The sequence below is a fragment of the Oncorhynchus masou genome, chromosome 27, assembly GCF_036934945.1.
Source record: "Oncorhynchus masou masou isolate Uvic2021 chromosome 27, UVic_Omas_1.1, whole genome shotgun sequence".
In the NCBI taxonomy this organism is placed as follows: domain Eukaryota; kingdom Metazoa; phylum Chordata; class Actinopteri; order Salmoniformes; family Salmonidae; genus Oncorhynchus; species Oncorhynchus masou.
In genome coordinates this window covers 63,825,787-63,847,536 of record NC_088238.1, presented here as the reverse complement: position 1 = coordinate 63,847,536, position 21,750 = coordinate 63,825,787, and the positions used below count along the sequence as shown (strand labels likewise).

At 55.1% G+C, this 21,750-nt stretch overlaps 1 protein-coding gene across 1 annotated transcript in view; it reads left to right on the top strand.

Annotated features, from left to right (window-relative positions):
• LOC135516520 (F-box/WD repeat-containing protein 7-like) overlaps positions 1 to 21,750 on the top strand; it is a 98,821-nt gene that overhangs the window by 29,036 nt on the left and 48,035 nt on the right. The window lies entirely within an intron of this gene.

Genomic DNA, 21,750 nt, shown 5'->3' with positions numbered 1-21,750 from the left:
TCTCTACTGTGGGGAGAGCAGAACGTCTCTCTCTCTACTGTGGGGAGCAGAACGTCTCTCTCTCTCTACTGTGGGGAGCAGAACGTCTCTCTCTCTCTCTCTTTACTGTGGGGAGCAGAACGTCTCTCTCTCTCTACTGTGGGGAGCAGAACGTCTCTCTCTCTCTACTGTGGGGAGCAGAACGTCTCTCTCTCTACTGTGGGGAGCAGAACGTCTCTCTCTCTACTGTGGGGAGCAGAACGTCTCTCTCTCTCTACTGTGGGGAGCAGAACGTCTCTCTCTCTCTACTGTGGGGAGCAGAACGTCTCTCTCTCTACTGTGGGGAGCAGAACGTCTCTCTCTCTACTGTGGGGAGCAGAACGTCTCTCTCTACTGTGGGGAGCAGAACGTCTCTCTCTCTCTCTACTGTGGGGAGCAGAACGTCTCTCTCTCTCTACTGTGGGGAGCAGAACGTCTCTCTCTCTACTGTGGGGAGCAGAACGTCTCTCTCTCTACTGTGGGGAGCAGAACGTCTCTCTCTACTGTGGGGAGCAGAACGTCTCTCTCTGTGGGGAGCAGAACGTCTCTCTCTCTCTCTACTGTGGGGAGCAGAACGTCTCTCTCTACTGTGGGGAGCAGAACGTCTCTCTCTCTACTGTGGGGAGCAGAACGTCTCTCTCTCTCTACTGTGGGGAGCAGAACGTCTCTCTCTCTCTACTGTGGGGAGCAGAACGTCTCTCTCTCTCTCTCTCTCTACTGTGGGGAGCAGAACGTCTCTCTCTCTACTGTGGGGAGCAGAACGTCTCTCTCTCTCTACTGTGGGGAGCAGAACGTCTCTCTCTCTCTCTACTGTGGGGAGCAGAACGTCTCTCTCTCTACTGTGGGGAGCAGAACGTCTCTCTCTCTACTGTGTGGGGAGCAGAACGTCTCTCTCTCTCTACTGTGGGGAGCAGAACGTCTCTCTCTCTCTACTGTGGGGAGCAGAACGTCTCTCTCTCTCTTACTGTGGGGAGCAGAACGTCTCTCTCTCTCTACTGTGGGGAGCAGAACGTCTCTCTCTCTACTGTGGGGAGCAGAACGTCTCTCTCTCTCTGTGTGGGGAGCAGAACGTCTCTCTCTCTACTGTGGGGAGCAGAACGTCTCTACTGTGGGGGAGCAGAACGTCTCTCTCTCTCTCTCTACTGTGGGGAGCAGAACGTCTCTCTCTCTCTACTGTGGGGAGCAGAACGTCTCTCTCTCTACTGTGGGGAGCAGAACGTCTCTCTCTCTCTCTACTGTGGGGAGCAGAACGTCTCTCTCTCTACTGTGGGGAGCAGAACGTCTCTCTCTCTCTACTGTGGGGAGCAGAACGTCTCTCTCTCTACTGTGGGGAGCAGAACGTCTCTCTCTCTCTCTACTGTGGGGAGCAGAACGTCTCTCTCTCTACTGTGGGGAGCAGAACGTCTCTCTCTCTCTACTGTGGGGAGCAGAACGTCTCTCTCTCTACTGTGGGGAGCAGAACGTCTCTCTCTCTCTACTGTGGGGAGCAGAACGTCTCTCTCTCTACTGTGGGGAGCAGAACGTCTCTCTCTCTACTGTGGGGAGCAGAACGTCTCTCTCTCTACTGTGGGGAGCTGTGGGGAGCAGAACGTCTCTCTCTCTCTACTGTGGGGAGCAGAACGTCTCTCTCTCTCTACTGGGGGGAGCAGAACGTCTCTCTCTCTACTGTGGGGAGCAGAACGTCTCTCTCTCTCCTGTGGGGAGCAGAACGTCTCTCTCTCTCTCTACTGTGGGGAGCAGAACGTCTCTCTCTCTACTGTGGGGAGCAGAACGTCTCTCTCTCTACTGTGGGGAGCAGAACGTCTCTCTCTCTACTGTGGGGAGCAGAACGTCTCTCTCTCTCTACTGTGGGGAGCAGAACGTCTCTCTCTCTACTGTGGGGAGCAGAACGTCTCTCTCTACTGTGGGGAGCAGAACGTCTCTCTCTCTCTACTGTGGGGAGCAGAACGTCTCTCTCTCTACTGTGGGGAGCAGAACGTCTCTCTCTCTCTTCTGTGGGGAGCAGAACGTCTCTCTCTCTACTGTGGGGAGCAGAACGTCTCTCTCTCTACTGTGGGGAGCAGAACGTCTCTCTCTCTCTACTGTGGGGAGCAGAACGTCTCTCTCTCTACTGTGGGGAGCAGAACGTCTCTCTCTCTCTACTGTGGGGAGCAGAACGTCTCTCTCTCTACTGTGGGGAGCAGAACGTCTCTCTCTACTCTACTGTGGGGAGCAGAACGTCTCTCTCTCTACTGTGGGGAGCAGAACGTCGTCAGAACTCTCTCTGTGTGGGGAGCAGAACGTCTCTCTCTACTGTGGGGAGCAGAACGTCTCTCTCTCTACTGTGGGGAGCAGAACGTCTCTCTCTACTGTGGGGAGCAGAACGTCTCTCTCTCTCTACTGTGGGGAGCAGAACGTCTCTCTCTCTACTGTGGGGAGCAGAACGTCTCTCTCTCTACTGTGGGGAGCAGAACGTCTCTCTCTCTGTGGGGAGCAGAACGTCTCTCTCTCTACTGTGGGGAGCAGAACGTCTCTCTCTCTACTGTGGGGAGCAGAACGTCTCTCTCTCTCTACTGTGGGGAGCAGAACGCGTCTCTCTCTCTACTGTGGGGAGCAGAACGTCTCTCTCTCTCTACTGTGGGGAGCAGAACGTCTCTCTCTCTCTCTACTGTGGGGAGCAGAACGTCTCTCTCTCTACTGTGGGGAGCAGAACGTCTCTCTCTCTACTGTGGGGAGCAGAACGTCTCTCTCTCTACTGTGGGGAGCAGAACGTCTCTCTCTCTCTACTGTGGGGAGCAGAACGTCTCTCTCTCTACTGTGGGGAGCAGAACGTCTCTCTACTGTGGGGAGCAGAACGTCTCTCTCTCTACTGTGGGGAGCAGAACGTCTCTCTCTCTACTGTGGGGAGCAGAACGTCTCTCTCTCTCTACTGTGGGGAGCAGAACGTCTCTCTCTCTACTGTGGGGAGCAGAACGTCTCTCTCTCTACTGTGGGGAGCAGAACGTCTCTCTCTCTCTACTGTGGGGAGCAGAACGTCTCTCTCTCTCTACTGTGGGGAGCAGAACGTCTCTCTCTCTCTACTGTGGGGAGCAGAACGTCTCTCTCTCTACTGTGGGGAGCAGAACGTCTCTCTCTCTCTCTACTGTGGGGAGCAGAACGTCTCTCTCTCTCTACTGTGGGGAGCAGAACGTCTCTCTCTCTACTGTGGGGAGCAGAACGTCTCTCTCTCTACTGTGGGGAGCAGAACGTCTCTCTCTCTCTACTGTGGGGAGCAGAACGTCTACTGTGGGGAGCAGAACGTCTCTCTCTCTACTGTGGGGAGCAGAACGTCTCTCTCTCTACTGTGGGGAGCAGAACGTCTCTCTCTCTCTCTACTGTGGGGAGCAGAACGTCTCTCTCTCTCTACTGTGGGGAGCAGAACGTCTCTCTCTCTCTACTGTGGGGAGCAGAACGTCTCTCTCTACTGTGGGGAGCAGAACGTCTCTCTCTACTGTGGGGAGCAGAACGTCTCTCTCTCTACTGTGGGGAGCAGAACGTCTCTCTCTCTACTGTGGGGAGCAGAACGTCTCTCTCTCTACTGTGGGGAGCAGAACGTCTCTCTCTACTGTGGGGAGCTCTCTACTACTGTGGGGAGCAGAACGTCTCTCTCTCTCTACTGTGGGGAGCAGAACGTCTCTCTCTCTACTGTGGGGAGCAGAACGTCTCTCTCTCTCTACTGTGGGGAGCAGAACGTCTCTCTCTCTCTACTGTGGGGAGCAGAACGTCTCTCTCTCTACTGTGGGGAGCAGAACGTCTCTCTCTCTCTACTGTGGGGAGCAGAACGTCTCTCTCTCTCTACTGTGGGGAGCAGAACGTCTCTCTCTCTACTGTGGGGAGCAGAACGTCTCTCTCTCTACTGTGGGGAGCAGAACGTCTCTCTCTCTACTGTGGGGAGCAGAACGTCTCTCTCTCTCTACTGTGGGGAGCAGAACGTCTCTCTCTCTACTGTGGGGAGCAGAACGTCTCTCTCTCTCTACTGTGGGGAGCAGAACGTCTCTCTCTCTCTCTACTGTGGGGAGCAGAACGTCTCTCTCTCTCTACTGTGGGGAGCAGAACGTCTCTCTCTCTCTACTGTGGGGAGCAGAACGTCTCTCTCTCTACTGTGGGGAGCAGAACGTCTCTCTCTCTCTGTGTGGGGAGCAGAACGTCTCTGTGGGGAGCAGAACGTCTCTCTCTCTACTGTGGGGAGCAGAACGTCTCTCTCTCTACTGTGGGGAGCAGAACGTCTCTCTCTCTCTATACTGTGGGGAGCAGAACGTCTCTCTCTCTAGTGTGGGGAGCAGAACGTCTCTCTCTACTGTGGGGAGCAGAACGTCTCTCTCTCTCTCTCTCTCTACTGTGGGGAGCAGAACGTCTCTCTCTCTCTCTACTGTGGGGAGCAGAACGTCTCTCTCTCTACTGTGGGGAGCAGAACGTCTCTCTCTCTACTGTGGGGAGCAGAACGTCTCTCTCTCTCTACTGTGGGGAGCAGACCGTCTCTCTCTCTACTGTGGGGAGCAGAACGTCTCTCTCTCTACTGTGGGGAGCAGAACGTCTCTCTCTCTCTACTGTGGGGAGCAGAACGTCTCTCTCTCTACTGTGGGGAGCAGAACGTCTCTCTCTCTACTGTGGGGAGCAGAACGTCTCTCTCTCTCTCTGGGGGGGAGCAGAACGTCTCTCTCTACTGTGGGGAGCAGAACGTCTCTCTCTCTACTGTGGGGAGCAGAACGTCTCTCTCTCTCTACTGTGGGGAGCAGAACGTCTCTCTACTGTGGGGAGCAGAACGTCTCTCTCTCTCTCTACTGTGGGGAGCAGAACGTCTCTCTCTCTACTGTGGGGAGCAGAACGTCTCTCTCTCTACTGTGGGGAGCAGAACGTCTCTCTCTCTACTGTGGGGAGCAGAACGTCTCTCTCTACTGTGGGGAGCAGAACGTCTCTCTCTGTACTGTGGGGAGCAGAACGTCTCTCTCTCTCTACTGTGGGGAGCAGAACGTCTCTCTCTCTACTGTGGGGAGCAGAACGTCTCTACTGTGGGGAGCAGAACGCTCTCTCTCTCTACTGTGGGGAGCAGAACGTCTCTCTCTCTACTGTGGGGAGCAGAACGTCTCTCTCTCTACTGTGGGGAGCAGAACGTCTCTCTCTCTACTGTGGGGAGCAGAACGTCTCTCTCTCTCTACTGTGGGGAGCAGAACGTCTCTCTCTACTGTGGGGAGCAGAACGTCTCTCTCTCTACTGTGGGGAGCAGAACGTCTCTCTCTGGGGGGCAGAACGTCTCTCTCTACTGTGGGGAGCAGAACGTCTCTCTCTCTACTGTGGGGAGCAGAACGTCTCTCTCTCTCTACTGTGGGGAGCAGAACGTCTCTCTCTCTACTGTGGGGAGCAGAACGTCTCTCTCTCTACAGTGGGGAGCAGAACGTGGCACTCTCTCTACTGTGGGGAGCAGAACGTCTCTCTCTCTCTACTGTGGGGAGCAGAACGTCTCTCTCTCTCTACTGTGGGGAGCAGAACGTCTCTCTCTCTCTACTGTGGGGAGCAGAACGTCTCTCTCTCTCTACTGTGGGGAGCAGAACGTCTCTCTCTCTCTCTACTGTGGGGAGCAGAACGTCTCTCTCTCTCTCTCTACTGTGGGGAGCAGAACGTCTCTCTCTCTCTCTCTACTGTGGGGAGCAGAACGTCTCTCTCTCTACTGTGGGGAGCAGAACGTCTCTCTCTCTACTGTGGGGAGCAGAACGTCTCTCTCTCTCTCTACTGTGGGGAGCAGAACGTCTCTCTCTCTACTGTGGGGAGCAGAACGTCTCTCTCTCTACTGTGGGGAGCAGAACGACACTCTCTCTCTCTACTGTGGGGAGCAGAACGTCTCTCTCTCTACTGTGGGGAGCAGAACGTCTCTCTCTACTGTGGGGAGCAGAACGTCTCTCTCTCTACTGTGGGGAGAACGCAGAACGTCTCTCTCTCTCTCTACTGTGGGGAGCAGAACGTCTCTCTCTACTGTGGGGAGCAGAACGTCTCTCTCTCTCTACTGTGGGGAGCAGAACGTCTCTCTCTCTCTACTGTGGGGAGCAGAACGTCTCTCTCTCTACTGTGGGGAGCAGAACGTCTCTCTCTCTCTACTGTGGGGAGCAGAACGTCTCTCTCTCTACTGTGGGGAGCAGAACGTCTCTCTCTCTCTCTCTACTGTGGGGAGCAGAACGTCTCTCTACTGTGGGGAGCAGAACGTCTCTCTACTGTGGGGAGCAGAACGTCTCTCTCTCTCTACTGTGGGGAGCAGAACGTCTCTCTCTCTCTACTGTGGGGAGCAGAACGTCTCTCTCTCTCTACTGTGGGGAGCAGAACGTCTCTCTCTGTGGGGAGCAGAACTCTCTCTGTGGGGAGCAGAACGTCTCTCTACTCTCTACTGTGGGGAGAACGCAGAACGAACGTCTCTCTCTACTGTGGGGAGCAGAACGTCTCTCTCTCTCTACTGTGGGGAGCAGAACGTCTCTCTCTCTCTCTCTACTGTGGGGAGCAGAACGTCTCTCTCTCTACTGTGGGGAGCAGAACGTCTCTCTCTCTCTACTGTGGGGAGCAGAACGTCTCTCTCTCTCTACTGTGGGGAGCAGAACGTCTCTCTCTCTACTGTGGGGAGCAGAACGTCTCTCTCTCTACTGTGGGGAGCAGAACGTCTCTCTCTCTACTGTGGGGAGCAGAACGTCTCTCTCTCTCTCTACTGTGGGGAGCAGAAGTGTCTCTCTCTCTCTACTGTGGGGAGCAGAACGTCTCTCTCTCTCTTTACTGTGGGGAGCAGAACGTCTCTCTCTCTCTACTGTGGGGAGCAGAACGTCTCTCTCTCTACTGTGGGGAGCAGAACGTCTCTCTCTCTACTGTGGGGAGCAGAACGTCTCTCTCTCTCTACTGTGGGGAGCAGAACGTCTCTCTCTCTCTACTGTGGGGAGCAGAACGTCTCTCTCTCTACTGTGGGGAGCAGAACGTCTCTCTCTCTCTACTGTGGGGAGCAGAACGTCTCTCTCTCTCTACTGTGGGGAGCAGAACGTCTCTCTCTGTGGGGAGCAGAACGTCTCTACTGTGGGGGAGCAGAACGTCTCTCTCTCTCTACTGTGGGGAGCAGAACGTCTCTCTCTCTACTGTGGGGAGCAGAACGTCTCTCTCTCTCTCTACTGTGGGGAGCAGAACGTCTCTCTCTCTACTGTGGGGAGCAGAACGTCTCTCTCTCTCTACTGTGGGGAGCAGAACGTCTCTCTCTCTCTACTGTGGGGAGCAGAACTGTCTCTCTCTCTCTACTGTGGGGAGCAGAACGTCTCTCTCTCTCTACTGTGGGGAGCAGAACGTCTCTCTCTCTCTACTGTGGGGAGCAGAACGTCTCTCTCTCTACTGTGGGGAGCAGAACGTCTCTCTCTCTACTGTGGGGAGCAGAACGTCTCTCTCTCTACTGTGGGGAGCAGAACGTCTCTCTCTCTCTACTGTGGGGAGCAGAACGTCTCTCTCTCTCTCTACTGTGGGGAGCAGAACGTCTCTCTCTCTACTGTGGGGAGCAGAACGTCTCTCTCTCTCTACTGTGGGGAGCAGAACGTCTCTCTCTCTACTGTGGGGAGCAGAACGTCTCTCTCTCTACTGTGGGGAGCAGAACGTCTCTCTCTCTACTGTGGGGAGCAGAACGTCTCTCTCTCTCTACTGTGGGGAGCAGAACGTCTCTCTCTCTACTGTGGGGAGCAGAACGTCTCTCTCTCTACTGTGGGGAGCAGAACGTCTCTCTCTCTCTCTACTGTGGGGAGCAGAACGTCTCTCTCTCTCTACTGTGGGGAGCAGAACGTCTCTCTCTCTCTACTGTGGGGAGCAGAACGTCTCTCTCTCTACTGTGGGGAGCAGAACGTCTCTCTCTCTCTACTGTGGGGAGCAGAACGTCTCTCTCTCTACTGTGGGGAGCAGAACGTCTCTCTCTCTCTCTGTGGGGAGCAGAACGTCTCTCTCTCTACTGTGGGGAGCAGAACGTCTCTCTCTCTCTACTGTGGGGAGCAGAACGTCTCTCTCTCTCTACTGTGGGGAGCAGAACGTCTCTCTCTCTACTGTGGGGAGCAGAACGTCTGTGGGGAGCAGAACGTCTCTCTCTCTCTACTGTGGGGAGCAGAACGTCTCTCTCTCTCTACTGTGGGGAGCAGAACGTCTCTCTCTCTACTGTGGGGAGCAGAACGTCTCTCTCTCTCTACTGTGGGGAGCAGAGCAGACGTCTCTCTCTCTCTACTGTGGGGAGCAGAACGTCTCTCTCTCTCTACTGTGGGGAGCAGAACGTCTCTCTCTCTCTCTGTGGGGAGCAGAACGTCTCTCTCTCTACTGTGGGGAGCAGAACGTCTCTCTCTACTGTGGGGAGCAGAACGTCTCTCTCTCTCTACTGTGGGGAGCAGAACGTCTCTCTCTCTACTGTGGGGAGCAGAACGTCTCTCTCTCTCTACTGTGGGGAGCAGAACGTCTCTCTCTCTCTACTGTGGGGAGCAGAACGTCTCTCTCTCTACTGTGGGGAGCAGAACGTCTCTCTCTCTCTCTACTGTGGGGAGCAGAACGTCTCTCTCTCTCTACTGTGGGGAGCAGAACGTCTCTCTCTCTACTGTGGGGAGCAGAACGTCTCTCTCTCTCTCTACTGTGGGGAGCAGAACGTCTCTCTCTCTCTGTGGGGAGCAGACTGTGGGGAGCAGAACGTCTCTCTCTCTCTACTGTGGGGAGCAGAACGTCTCTCTCTCTACTGTGGGGAGCAGAACGTCTCTCTCTCTACTGTGGGGAGCAGAACGTCTCTCTCTCTCTCTACTGTGGGGAGCAGAACGTCTCTCTCTCTCTACTGTGGGGAGCAGAACGTCTCTCTCTCTACTGTGGGGAGCAGAACGTCTCTCTCTCTACTGTGGGGAGCAGAACGCTCTCTCTCTCTACTGTGGGGAGCAGAACGTCTCTCTCTCTCTCTACTGTGGGGAGCAGAACGTCTCTCTCTCTCTACTGTGGGGAGCAGAACGTCTCTCTCTCTCTCTACTGTGGGGAGCAGAACGTCTCTCTCTACTGTGGGGAGCAGAACGTCTCTCTCTCTACTGTGGGGAGCAGAACGTCTCTCTCTCTCTACTGTGGGGAGCAGAACGTCTCTCTCTCTACTGTGGGGAGCAGAACGTCTCTCTCTCTCTCTACTGTGGGGAGCAGAACGTCTCTCTCTCTACTGTGGGGAGCAGAACGTCTCTCTCTCTACTGTGTGGGGAGCAGAACGTCTCTCTCTCTCTCTACTGTGGGGAGCAGAACGTCTCTCTCTCTACTGTGGGGAGCAGAACGTCTCTCTCTCTCTCTACTGTGGGGAGCAGAACGTCTCTCTCTCTCTACTGTGGGGAGCAGAACGTCTCTCTCTCTACTGTGGGGAGCAGAACGTCTCTCTCTCTACTGTGGGGAGCAGAACGTCTCTCTCTCTCTACTGTGGGGAGCAGAACGTCTCTCTCTCTACTGTGGGGAGCAGAACGTCTCTCTCTCTCTCTACTGTGGGGAGCAGAACGTCTCTCTCTCTCTACTGTGGGGAGCAGAACGTCTCTCTCTCTACTGTGGGGAGCAGAACGTCTCTCTCTCTCTACTGTGGGGAGCAGAACGTCTCTCTCTCTCTACTGTGGGGAGCAGAACGTCTCTCTCTCTCTACTGTGGGGAGCAGAACGTCTCTCTCTCTACTGTGGGGAGCAGAACGTCTCTCAGAACGTCTCTCTACTGTGGGGAGCAGAACGTCTCTCTCTCTCTCTACTGTGGGGAGCAGAACGTCTCTCTCTCTACTGTGGGGGGAGCAGAACGTCTCTCTCTCTACTGTGGGGAGCAGAACGTCTCTCTCTCTACTGTGGGGAGCAGAACGTCTCTCTCTCTACTGTGGGGAGCAGAACGTCTCTCTCTCTACTGTGGGGAGCAGAACGTCTCTCTCTCTCTACTGTGGGGAGCAGAACGTCTCTCTCTCTACTGTGGGGAGCAGAACGTCTCTCTCTCTACTGTGGGGAGCAGAACGTCTCTCTCTCTCTACTGTGGGGAGCAGAACGTCTCTCTCTCTACTGTGGGGGAGCAGAACGTCTCTCTCTCTCTACTGTGGGGAGCAGAACGTCTCTCTCTCTCTACTGTGGGGAGCAGAACGTCTCTCTCTCTCTCTACTGTGGGGAGCAGAACGTCTCTCTCTACTGTGGGGAGCAGAACGTCTCTCTCTCTCTACTGTGGGGAGCAGAACGTCTCTCTCTCTCTACTGTGGGGAGCAGAACGTCTCTCTCTCTCTACTGTGGGGAGCAGAACGTCTCTCTCTCTACTGTGGGGAGCAGAACGTCTCTCTCTCTCTGTGGGGAGCAGAACGTCTCTCTCTCTCTCTACTGTGGGGAGCAGAACGTCTCTCTCTCTCTACTGTGGGGAGCAGAACGTCTCTCTCTCTCTACTGTGGGGAGCAGAACGTCTCTCTCTCTACTGTGGGGAGCAGAACGTCTCTCTCTCTCTACTGTGGGGAGCAGAACGTCTCTCTCTCTACTGTGGGGAGCAGAACGTCTCTCTCTCTCTCTCTCTCTCTACTGTGGGGAGCAGAACGTCTCTCTCTCTCTCTCTACTGTGGGGAGCAGAACGTCTCTCTCTCTCTACTGTGGGGAGCAGAACGTCTCTCTCTCTACTGTGGGGAGCAGAACGTCTCTCTCTCTCTACTGTGGGGAGCAGAACGTCTCTCTCTCTCTACTGTGGGGAGCAGAACGTCTCTCTCTCTCTACTGTGGGGAGCAGAACGTCTCTCTCTCTACTGTGGGGAGCAGAACGTCTCTCTCTCTCTCTACTGTGGGGAGCAGAACGTCTCTCTACTGTGGGGAGCAGAACGTCTCTCTCTCTACTGTGGGGAGCAGAACGTCTCTCTCTCTACTGTGGGGAGCAGAACGTCTCTCTCTCTCTCTACTGTGGGGAGCAGAACGTCTCTCTCTACTGTGGGGAGCAGAACGTCTCTCTCTACTGTGGGGAGCAGAACGTCTCTCTCTCTCTTTACTGTGGGGAGCAGAACGTCTCTCTCTCTCTACTGTGGGGAGCAGAACGTCTCTCTCTCTCTCTACTGTGGGGAGCAGAACGTCTCTCTCTCTCTCTACTGTGGGGAGCAGAACGTCTCTCTCTCTCTACTGTGGGGAGCAGAACGTCTCTCTCTCTCTCTACTGTGGGGAGCAGAACGTCTCTCTCTCTCTACTGTGGGGAGCAGAACGTCTCTCTCTCTACTGTGGGGAGCAGAACGTCTCTCTCTCTCTACTGTGGGGAGCAGAACGTCTCTCTCTCTACTGTGGGGAGCAGAACGTCTCTCTCTCTCTACTGTGGGGAGCAGAACGTCTCTCTCTCTCTACTGTGGGGAGCAGAACGTCTCTCTCTCTCTACTGTGGGGAGCAGAACGTCTCTCTCTCTCTACTGTGGGGAGCAGAACGTCTCTCTCTCTACTGTGGGGAGCAGAACGTCTCTCTCTACTGTGGGGAGCAGAACGTCTCTCTCTCTCTCTACTGTGGGGAGCAGAACGTCTCTCTCTACTGTGGGGAGCAGAACGTCTCTCTCTCTCTACTGTGGGGAGCAGAACGTCTCTCTCTCTCTACTGTGGGGAGCAGACCGTCTCTCTCTCTACTGTGGGGAGCTGAACGTCTCTCTCTCTACTGTGGGGAGCAGAACGTCTCTCTCTCTCTCTACTGTGGGGAGCAGAACGTCTCTCTCTCTCTACTGTGGGGAGCAGAACGTCTCTCTCTCTCTGTGGGGAGCAGAACGTCTCTCTCTCGTGTGGGGAGCAGAACTCTCTCTCTACTGTGGGGAGCAGAACGTCTCTCTCTCTACTGTGGGGAGCAGAACGCGTCTCTCTCTCTCTCTTTACTGTGGGGAGCAGAACGTCTCTCTCTCTCTACTGTGGGGGAGCAGAACGTCTCTCTCTCTACTGTGGGGAGCAGAACGTCTCTCTCTCTCTACTGTGGGGAGCAGAACGTCTCTCTCTCTCTCTACTGTGGGGAGCAGAACGTCTCTCTCTACTGTGGGGAGCAGAACGTCTCTCTCTCTACTGTGGGGAGCAGAACGCGTCTCTCTCTCTCTACTGTGGGGAGCAGAACGTCTCTCTCTCTGTCTACTGTGGGGAGCAGAACGTCTCTCTCTACTGTGGGGAGCAGAACGTCTCTCTCTCTCTACTGTGGGGAGCAGAACGTCTCTCTCTCTCTACTGTGGGGAGCAGAACGTCTCTCTCTCTACTGTGGGGAGCAGAACGTCTCTCTCTACTGTGGGGAGCAGAACGTCTCTCTCTCTCTACTGTGGGGAGCAGAACGTCTCTCTCTCTCTACTGTGGGGAGCAGAACGTCTCTCTCTCTACTGTGGGGAGCAGAACGTCTCTCTCTCTCTACTGTGGGGAGCAGAACGCTCTCTCTCTACTGTGGGGAGCAGAACGTCTCTCTCTCTCTACTGTGGGGAGCAGAACGTCTCTCTCTCTCTACTGTGGGGAGCAGAACGTCTCTCTCTCGTCTCTACTGTGGGGAGCAGAACGTCTCTCTCTCTCTCTACTGTGGGGAGCAGAACGTCTCTCTCTCTACTGTGGGGAGCAGAACGCTCTCTCTCTACTGTGGGGAGCAGAACGTCTCTCTCTCTCTACTGTGGGGAGCAGAACGTCTCTCTCTACTGTGGGGAGCAGAACGTCTCTCTCTCTCTACTGTGGGGAGCAGAACGTCTCTCTCAGAACGTCTACTGTGGGGAGCAGAACGTCTCTCTCTCTACTGTGGGGAGCAGAACGTCTCTCTCTCTCTACTGTGGGGAGCAGAACGTCTCTCTCTCTACTGTGGGGAGCAGAACGTCTCTCTCTCTCTACTGTGGGGAGCAGAACGTCTCTCTCTCTACTGTGGGGAGCAGAACGTCTCTCTCTCTCTCTCTACTGTGGGGAGCAGAACGTCTCTCTCTCTCTACTGTGGGGAGCAGAACGTCTCTCTCTCTCTACTGTGGGGAGCAGAACGTCTCTCTCTCTACTGTGGGGAGCAGAACGTCTCTCTCTCTACTGTGGGGAGCAGAACGTCTCTCTCTCTCTACTGTGGGGAGCAGAACGTCTCTCTCTCTCTACTGTGGGGAGCAGAACGTCTCTCTCTACTGTGGGGAGCAGAACGTCTCTCTCTCTACTGTGGGGAGCAGAACGTCTCTCTCTCTACTGTGGGGAGCAGACCGTCTCTCTCTCTACTGTGGGGAGCAGATCGTCTCTCTCTCTACTGTGGGGAGCAGATCGTCTCTCTCTCTCTACTGTGGGGAGCAGAACGTCTCTCTCTCTCTCTACTGTGGGGAGCAGAACGTCTCTCTCTCTCTGCTGTGGGGAGCAGAACGTCTCTCTCTCTACTGTGGGGAGCAGAACGTCTCTCTCTCTACTGTGGGGAGCAGAACGTCTCTCTCTCTCTACTGTGGGGAGCAGAACGTCTCTCTCTCTACTGTGGGGAGCAGAACGTCTCTCTCTACTGTGGGGAGCAGAACTTCTCTCTCTCTCTACTGTGGGGAGCAGAACGTCTCTCTCTCTACTGTGGGGAGCAGAACGTCTCTCTCTCTCTCTTTACTGTGGGGAGCAGAACGTCTCTCTCTCTCTACTGTGGGGAGCAGAACGCCTCTCTCTACTGTGGGGAGCAGAACGTCTCTCTCTCTGTGGGGAGCAGAACGTCTCTCTCTCTCTACTGTGGGGAGCAGAACGTCTCTCTCTCTCTACTGTGGGGAGCAGAACGTCTCTCTCTACTGTGGGGAGCAGAACGTCTCTCTCTCTCTACTGTGGGGAGCAGAACGTCTCTCTCTACTGTGGGGAGCAGAACGTCTCTCTCTACTGTGGGGAGCAGAACGTCTCTCTACTGTGGGGAGCAGAACGTCTCTCTCTCTACTGTGGGGAGCAGAACGTCTCTCTCTCTCTACTGTGGGGAGCAGAACGCCTCTCTCTCTCTACTGTGGGGAGCAGAACGTCTCTCTCTCTCTCTACTGTGGGGAGCAGAACGTCTCTCTCTCTTTACTGTGGGGAGCAGAACGTCTCTCTCTCTCTACTGTGGGGAGCAGAACGTCTCTCTCTCTCTACTGTGGGGAGCAGAACGTCTCTCTCTCTCTACTGTGGGGAGCAGAACGTCTCTCTCTCTCTACTGTGGGAGCAGCGTCTCTCTCTCTACTGTGGGGAGCAGAACGTCTCTCTCTCTACTGTGGGGAGCAGAACGTCTCTCTCTCTACTGTGGGGAGCAGAACGTCTCTCTCTCTGTGGGGGAGCAGAACGTCTCTCTCTCTACTGTGGGGAGCAGAACGTCTCTCTCTACTGTGGGGAGCAGAACGTCTCTCTCTCTCTACTGTGGGGAGCAGAACGTCTCTCTCTCTGTGTGGGGAGCAGAACGTCTCTCTCTCTCTCTACTGTGGGGAGCAGAACGTCTCTCTCTCTCTACTGTGGGGAGCAGAACGTCTCTCTCTCTACTGTGGGGAGCAGAACGTCTCTCTCTCTCTACTGTGGGGAGCAGAACGTCTCTCTCTCTCTACTGTGGGGAGCAGAACGTCTCTCTCTCTCTCTACTGTGGGGAGCAGAACGTCTCTCTCTCTACTGTGGGGAGCAGAACGTCTCTCTCTCTGTGGGGAGCAGAACTCTACTGTGGGGGAGCAGAACGTCTCTCTCTCTACTGTGGGGAGCAGAACGTCTCTCTCTCTCTACTGTGGGGAGCAGAACGTCTCTCTCTCTACAGTGGGGAGCAGAACGACTCTCTCTCTCTACTGTGGGGAGCAGAACGTCTCTCTCTCTACTGTGGGGAGCAGAACGTCTCTCTCTCTACTGTGGGGAGCAGAACGTCTCTCTCTCTCTACTGTGGGGAGCAGAACGTCTCTCTCTCTCTCTACTGTGGGGACTGTGGGGAGCAGAACGTCTCTCTCTCTACTGTGGGGAGCAGAACGTCTCTCTCTCTACTGTGGGGAGCAGAACGTCTCTCTCTACTGTGGGGAGCAGAACGTCTCTCTCTCTACTGTGGGGAGCAGAACGTCTCTCTCTCTCTACTGTGGGGAGCAGAACGTCTCTCTCTCTCTCTACTGTGGGGAGCAGAACGTCTCTCTCTCTACTGTGGGGAGCAGAACGTCTCTCTCTCTCTACTGTGGGGAGCAGAACGTCTCTCTCTGTACTGTGGGAGCAGAACGTCTCTCTACTGTGGGGAGCAGAACGTCTCTCTCTCTCTACTGTGGGGAGCAGAACGTCTCTCTCTCTCTACTGTGGGGAGCAGAACGTCTCTCTCTCTACTGTGGGGAGCAGAACGTCTCTCTCTCTACTGTGGGGAGCAGAACGTCTCTCTCTCTACTGTGGGGAGCAGAACGTCTCTCTCTCTCTCTACTGTGGGGAGCAGAACGTCTCTCTCTCTACTGTGGGGAGCAGAACGTCTCTCTCTCTCTCTACTGTGGGGAGCAGAACGTCTCTCTCTCTCTACTGTGGGGAGCAGAACGTCTCTCTCTCTACTGTGGGGAGCAGAACGTCTCTCTCTCTCTACTGTGGGGAGCAGAACGTCTCTCTCTCTACTGTGGGGAGCAGAACGTCTCTCTCTCTACTGTGGGGAGCAGAACGTCTCTCTGTGGGGAGCTCTCTCTCTACTGTGGGGAGCAGAACGTCTCTCTCTCTACTGTGGGGAGCAGAACGTCTCTCTCTCTACTGTGGGGAGCAGAACGTCTCTCTCTCTACTGTGGGGAGCAGAACGTCTCTCTCTCTCTACTGTGGGGAGCAGAACGTCTCTCTCTCTCTACTGTGGGGAGCAGAACGTCTCTACTGTGGGGAGCTCTCTCTCTACTGTGGGGAGCAGAACGTCTCTCTCTCTCTCTACTGTGGGGAGCAGAACGTCTCTCTGTGGGGAGCTCTCTCTACTGTGGGGAGCAGAACGTCTCTCTCTCTACTGTGGGGAGCAGAACGTCTCTCTCTCTACTGTGGGGAGCAGAACGTCTCTCTCTCTCTCTACTGTGGGGAGCAGAACGTCTCTCTCTCTACTGTGGGGAGCAGAACGTCTCTCTCTCTACTGTGGGGAGCAGAACGTCTCTCTCTCTACTGTGGGGAGCAGAACGTCTCTCTCTCTACTGTGGGGAGCAGAACGTCTCTCTCTCTCTACTGTGGGGAGCAGAACGTCTCTCTCTCTCTCTACTGTGGGGAGCAGAACGTCTCTCTCTCTACTGTGGGGAGCAGAACGTCTCTCTCTCTCTACTGTGGGGAGCAGAACGTCTCTCTCTCTACTGTGGGGAGCAGAACGTCTCTCTCTGTGGGGAGCAGAACGTCTCTCTCTCTCTACTGTGGGGAGCAGAACGCCTCTCTCTCTCTACTGTGGGGAGCAGAACGTCTCTCTCTCTACTGTGGGGAGCAGAACGTCTCTCTCTCTACTGTGGGGAGCAGAACGTCTCTCTCTCTCTCTCTTTACTGTGGGGAGCAGAACGTCTCTCTCTCTCTACTGTGGGGAGCAGAACGTCTCTCTCTCTCTACTGTGGGGAGCAGAACGTCTCTCTCTCTCTACTGTGGGGAGCAGAACGTCTCTCTCTCTCTACTGTGGGGAGCAGAACGTCTCTCTCTCTCTACTGTGGGGAGCAGAACGTCTCTCTCTCTCTACTGTGGGGAGCAGAACGTCTCTCTCTCTCTACTGTGGGGAGCAGAACGTCTCTCTCTCTACTGTGGGGAGCAGAACGTCTCTCTCTCTCTACTGTGGGGAGCAGAACGTCTCTCTCTCTCTACTGTGGGGAGCAGAACGTCTCTCTCTCTCTCTACTGTGGGGAGCAGAACGTCTCTCTCTCTACTGTGGGGAGCAGAACGTCTCTCTCTCTACTGTGGGGAGCAGAACGTCTCTACTGTGGGGAGCAGAACGTCTCTCTCTCTCTACTGTGGGGAGCAGAACGTCTCTCTCTCTCTCTACTGTGGGGAGCAGAACGTCTCTCTCTCTCTACTGTGGGGAGCAGAACGTCTCTCTCTCTCTACTGTGGGGAGCAGAACGTCTCTCTACTGTGGGGAGCAGAACGTCTCTCTCTCTACTGTGGGGAGCAGAACGTCTCTCTCTCTACTGTGGGGAGCAGAACGTCTCTCTCTCTCTACTGTGGGGAGCAGAACGTCTCTCTCTCTCTCTACTGTGGGGAGCAGAACGTCTCTACTGTGGGGAGCAGAACGTCTCTCTCTACTGTGGGGAGCAGAACGTCTCTCTCTCTCTACTGTGGGGAGCAGAACGTCTCTCTCTCTACTGTGGGGAGCAGAACGTCTCTCTCTCTGTGGGGAGCTCTACTGTGGGGAGCAGAACGTCTCTCTCTCTCTACTGTGGGGAGCAGAACGTCTCTCTCTCTACTGTGGGGAGCAGAACGTCTCTCTCTCTACTGTGGGGAGCAGAACGTCTCTCTCTCTCTACTGTGGGGAGCAGAACGTCTCTCTCTCTCTACTGTGGGGAGCAGAACGTCTCTCTCTCTACTGTGGGGAGCAGAACGTCTCTCTCTCTACTGTGGGGAGCAGAACGTCTCTCTCTCTCTACTGTGGGGAGCAGAACGTCTCTCTCTACTGTGGGGAGCAGAACGTCTCTCTCTGTGGGGAGCAGAACGTCTCTCTCTCTCTGCTGTGGGGAGCAGAACGTCTCTCTCTCTACTGTGGGGAGCAGAACGTCTCTCTCTCTACTGTGGGGAGCAGAACGTCTCTCTCTCTACTGTGGGGAGCAGAACGTCTCTCTCTCTCTACTGTGGGGAGCAGAACGTCTCTCTCTCTACTGTGGGGAGCAGAACGTCTCTCTCTCTCTCTACTGTGGGGAGCAGAACGTCTCTCTCTCTCTACTGTGGGGAGCAGAACGTCTCTCTCTCTACTGTGGGGAGCAGAACGTCTCTCTCTCTCTACTGTGGGGAGCAGAACGTCTCTCTCTACTGTGGGGAGCAGAACGTCTCTCTCTCTCTACTGTGGGGAGCAGAACGTCTCTCTCTCTCTACTGTGGGGAGCAGAACGTCTCTCTCTCTCTGTGGGGACTGTGGGGGAGCAGAACGTCTCTCTCTCTCTACTGTGGGGAGCAGAACGTCTCTCTCTCTACTGTGGGGAGCAGAACGTCTCTCTCTCTACTGTGGGGAGCAGAACGTCTCTCTCTCTCTACTGTGGGGAGCAGAACGTCTCTCTCTCTACTGTGGGGAGCAGAACGTCTCTCTCTCTACTGTGGGGAGCAGAACGTCTCTCTCTACTGTGGGGAGCAGAACGTCTCTCTCTACTGTGGGGAGCAGAACGTCTCTCTCTCTACTGTGGGGAGCAGAACGTCTCTCTCTCTACTCTCTGTGGGGAGCAGAACGTCTCTCTCTCTACTGTGGGGAGCAGAACGTCTCTCTCTCTACTGTGGGGAGCAGAACGTCTCTCTCTCTCTACTGTGGGGAGCAGAACGTCTCTCTCTCTACTGTGGGGAGCAGAACGTCTCTCTCTCTCTACTGTGGGGAGCAGAACGTCTCTCTCTCTCTACTGTGGGGAGCAGAACGTCTCTCTCTCTCTCTACTGTGGGGAGCAGAACGTCTCTCTCTCTACTGTGGGGAGCAGAACGTCTCTCTCTCTCTACTGTGGGGAGCAGAACGTCTCTCTCTCTACTGTGGGGAGCAGAACGTCTCTCTCTCTTTACTGTGGGGAGCAGAACGTCTCTCTCTCTCTACTGTGGGGAGCAGAACGTCTCTCTCTCTCTACTGTGGGGAGCAGAACGTCTCTCTCTCTACTGTGGGGAGCAGAACGTCTCTCTCTCTCTCTCTACTGTGGGGAGCAGAACGTCTCTCTCTCTCTACTGTGGGGAGCAGAACGTCTCTCTCTCAGAACGTCTCTACTCTACTGTGGGGAGCAGAACGTCTCTCTCTCTACTGTGGGGAGCAGAACGTCTCTACTCTCTCTACTGTGGGGAGCAGAACGTCTCTCTCTCTCTACTGTGGGGAGCAGAACGTCTCTCTCTCTCTACTGTGGGGAGCAGAACGTCTCTCTCTCTACTGTGGGGAGCAGAACGTCTCTCTCTCTCTACTGTGGGGAGCAGAACGTCTCTCTCTCTCTACTGTGGGGAGCAGAACGTCTCTCTCTACTGTGGGGAGCAGAACGTCTCTCTCTCTCTACTGTGGGGAGCAGAACGTCTCTCTCTCTACTGTGGGGAGCAGAACGTCTCTCTCTCTACTGTGGGGAGCAGAACGTCTCTCTCTCTCTCTACTGTGGGGAGCAGAACGTCTCTCTCTACTCTACTGTGGGGAGCAGAACGTCTCTCTCTCTACTGTGGGGAGCAGAACGTCTCTCTCTCTCTACTGTGGGGAGCAGAACGTCTCTCTCTCTCTACTGTGGGGAGCAGAACGTCTCTCTCTCTCTACTGTGGGGAGCAGAACGCTCTCTCTCTCTCTACTGTGGGGAGCAGAACGTCTCTCTCTACTGTGGGGAGCAGAACGTCTCTCTCTCTCTACTGTGGGGAGCAGAACGTCTCTCTCTCTACTGTGGGGAGCAGAACGTCTCTCTCTCTCTACTGTGGGGAGCAGAACGTCTCTCTCTCTACTGTGGGGAGCAGAACGTCTCTCTCTCTCTACTGTGGGGAGCAGAACGTCTCTCTCTACTGTGGGGAGCAGAACGTCTCTCTCTCTACTGTGGGGAGCAGAACGTCTCTCTCTCTCTACTGTGGGGAGCAGAACGTCTCTCTCTCTCTACTGTGGGGAGCAGAACGTCTCTCTCTCTACTGTGGGGAGCAGAACGTCTCTCTCTACTGTGGGGAGCAGAACGTCTCTCTCTTCTACTGTGGGGAGCAGAACGTCTCTCTCTCTCTACTGTGGGGAGCAGAACGTCTCTCTCTCTCTACTGTGGGGAGCAGAACGTCTCTCTCTCTCTACTGTGGGGAGCAGAACGTCTCTCTCTCTCTACTGTGGGGAGCAGAACGTCTCTCTCTCTCTACTGTGGGGAGCAGAACGTCTCTCTCTCTCTACTGTGGGGAGCAGAACGTCTCTCTCTCTACTGTGGGGAGCAGAACGTCTCTCTCTCTACTGTGGGGAGCAGAACGTCTCTCTCTCTCTACTGTGGGGAGCAGAACGTCTCTCTCTCTCTCTACTGTGGGGAGCAGAACGTCTCTCTCTCTACTGTGGGGAGCAGAACGTCTCTCTCTCTACTGTGGGGAGCAGAACGTCTCTCTCTACTGTGGGGAGCAGAACGTCTCTCTCTCTCTACTGTGGGGAGCAGAACGTCTCTCTCTCTCTCTCTACTGTGGGGAGCAGAACGTCTCTCTCTCTCTCTACTGTGGGGAGCAGAACGTCTCTCTCTCTCTACTGTGGGGAGCAGAACGTCTCTCTCTCTACTGTGGGGAGCAGAACGTCTCTCTCTCTCTACTGTGGGGAGAGCAGTGGGGAGCAGACGTCTCTCTCTCTCTACTGTGGGGAGCAGAACGTCTCTCTCTCTCTCTACTGTGGGGAGCAGAACGTCTCTCTCTCTACTGTGGGGAGCAGAACGTCTCTCTCTACTGTGGGGAGCAGAACGTCTCTCTCTCTACTGTGGGGAGCAGAACGCTCTCTCTCTACTGTGGGGAGCAGAACGTCTCTCTCTCTACTGTGGGGAGCAGAACGTCTCTCTCTCTCTCTACTGTGGGGAGCAGAACGTCTCTCTACTGTGGGGAGCAGAACGTCTCTACTGTGGGGAGCAGAACGTCTCTCTCTCTCTACTGTGGGGAGCAGAACGTCTCTCTCTCTACTGTGGGGAGCAGAACGTCTCTCTCTCTCTACTGTGGGGAGCAGAACGTCTCTCTCTCTACTGTGGGGAGCAGAACGTCTCTCTCTCTACTGTGGGGAGCAGAACGTCTCTCTCTCTACTGTGGGGAGCAGAACGTCTCTCTCTCTCTACTGTGGGGAGCAGAACGTCTCTCTCTCTCTCTACTGTGGGGAGCAGAACGTCTCTCTCTCTCTCTACTGTGGGGAGCAGAACGTCTCTCTCTCTCTACTGTGGGGAGCAGAACGTCTCTCTCTCTACTGTGGGGAGCAGAACGTCTCTCTCTCTCTACTGTGGGGAGCAGAACGTCTCTCTCTCTACTGTGGGGAGCAGAACGTCTCTCTGTGGGGAGCAGAACGTCTCTCTACTGTGGGGAGCAGAACGTCTCTCTCTCTCTCTCTTGTGTGGGGAGCAGAACGTCTCTCTCTCTACTGTGGGGAGCAGAACGTCTCTCTCTCTCTCTACTGTGGGGAGCAGAACGTCTCTCTCTCTCTACTGTGGGGAGCAGAACGTCTCTCTCTCTCTACTGTGGGGAGCAGAACGTCTCTCTCTCTACTGTGGGGAGCAGAACGTCTCTCTCTCTCTACTGTGGGGAGCAGAACGTCTCTCTCTCTCTACTGTGGGGAGCAGAACGTCTCTCTCTCTACTGTGGGGAGCAGAACGTCTCTCTCTCTCTACTGTGGGGAGCAGAACGTCTCTCTCTCTCTACTGTGGGGAGCAGAATGTCTCTCTCTCTACTGTGGGGAGCAGAACGTCTCTCTCTCTCTCTACTGTGGGGAGCAGAACGTCTCTCTCTACTGTGGGGAGCAGAACGTCTCTCTCTACTGTGGGGAGCAGAACGTCTCTCTCTACTGTGTGGGGAGCAGAACGTCTCTCTCTCTCTACTGTGGGGAGCAGAACGTCTCTCTCTCTCTACTGTGGGGAGCAGAACGTCTCTCTCTCTCTACTGTGGGGAGCAGAACGTCTCTCTCTCTCTCTCTACTGTGGGGAGCAGAACGTCTCTCTCTCTACTGTGGGGAGCAGAACGTCTCTCTCTCTACTGTGGGGAGCAGAACGTCTCTCTCTACTCTACTG